Source organism: Nicotiana attenuata, unplaced genomic scaffold (assembly GCF_001879085.1).
Source record: "Nicotiana attenuata strain UT unplaced genomic scaffold, NIATTr2, whole genome shotgun sequence".
Classification (NCBI taxonomy): Eukaryota; Viridiplantae; Streptophyta; class Magnoliopsida; order Solanales; family Solanaceae; genus Nicotiana; species Nicotiana attenuata.
In genome coordinates, this window is record NW_017673239.1 from 117,373 (window position 1) to 119,323 (window position 1,951).

Below are 1,951 nucleotides of genomic sequence, written 5' to 3' on the forward strand. Positions count from 1 at the left end.
TATTCTCATATTTACACCAAAATATGGCTAACATGATTTTTGCATATTTTCTACAAATTTATTTAATATTTTTTTAAAATTAAATTGCACATAATTGCAATATTAGCCCCTTTTAAGATTTAATTGTAATTAGATTTATAAAATTGGCCCCAGTATTTTTAGTTTTATAATTATGTATTATTAATCATTTTATCACATTTGATTTACTTCCAGAAATTATTTTGCTATTTTTTATAAATTAAACAAGGGAAAAGTGGCTATTTAAAAGTTAGCCCTTTTTGCATATCAATTTTAACCGGAATTGGGCCCCAATCTCAGCCCCAAATTGAACCCAATTCCCTAATCCAATTTCCTAATCCACCCGACCCAACACCCAATCACCCGAACCGGCCTGTGTCCTTTTTAATCTGAGCCGTTGATCATTTTGATCAACGGCCCAGGCTCCCCCTTACCATTTTTAATTCTAAACGACCCCCCAAACCCTCCCCATTTTCTCAAAGACCGCCGCCTCTAATCCCTCATCTCTCTCAAACGCTCTCACCCACCTGAAATCCTAATAGCCGCCTACCCCCTCTTCGACCTCAAATCACCGGAATCCATGGCTAATCTAACCATGGATGACCTCTACTCACCACCTACTGCTCCCACACGCCTGCTCACTGAAGATTCAAGGCTAGACCTCAAGGGTCTTCATCCAGACCTTGGTCGATTCGAGATTCTTTGGCCGTTTCCGGCCTTGCTCCGGCGTATCTTGGCCTCTTGAGCCTGGATTCGACCTTATCAACTCAGATCCGTTCTCGTGACTTCCAAGCCTTCTCGTCCTTTAGGGTTCTCAGAAGCCCTAGCCTATTCGAGGTTCCGTTTCGTTTATTCTTTTAGATCTGTGCTAGATCTACGCTATTGGTAACATTTTAGAGTTTTTCCCCAAATTTCCTTTTTTAAAACTGTTCAAATCAATTTTAGGGTTTTCTGAAAATGGCTCCTACAATGTTTTCTGATTCTTTTACTCTCCCTTATGTGTGTTATGCTCGTTGTTTTATTTCCTATTATGTTCGAGGCTGTTCTCTTGTTTCTTACCGGATTTCTACAGAGATTCTTTTACATTCTGTGTTCACATGCTAGCCTAGGTTGTTGACTTACTTTTTGCTATATGTGTTCAGGCTCATGCTTTAATTTTGTTTCTAAAGTTCCGCTGATCATGTTCTTTCCTACCTTTGTCTTAACGCTCGTGGTTTTCTCTTGTTTCTGTTTGTGCATGTCTGCATATCTCTGTGACCTTTTATGACATTCTAGAACTTGCATGTCAGGAATCTTGGTTTCTTTTGAGGTTTCTGAATGTTTCTTCTAAGGTTATCTGCTATGTGTTTTGTCTGGTTCTCATCTCTAAATTGGTTTAACCTCGCATGCCTAATGTTTGTGCGCTCTTTATACACGCTGAATGTCCCTCTAAAATAACCATAGATTCGGGACTAATTTCAGACTTCTTTGTGTAAGCATGATTGATTCTTTCCTTGTTTTATTTGAAAACTCTTTTTAACCTTTCGATTCCCCTATTTCTGACTTGGTTCAGGGGCAATTTTGAATCCCCGATTCCCTGATTTACTACGTACCAATTGATTTACTTTGTCCTTGCCTTATTTACTTGACCGTGTATTTCAAAATTTTCTTTCCTTAATTAAAACCCCTATGTATTTACCCCTTATTTGTATGCTATGCACAATATGCTTACTTGATCTCCTTCCTTAAAAAAAAAACTCTTGCCCTTTACCATTCAAATTTGAATTCCTCAATTAAAGGGATTTTCCGCTACTGATTGATTCTAATTGATACATGGTTATTTTCTTACCTTGTTCCCTGCCTGATTTCAAACTATAAATACTCTCCTTCCTTCTCTTTGAGACACACGAACACAGAACGCAATCTGAGTTCACAAATCACTCTCACTTAAAAA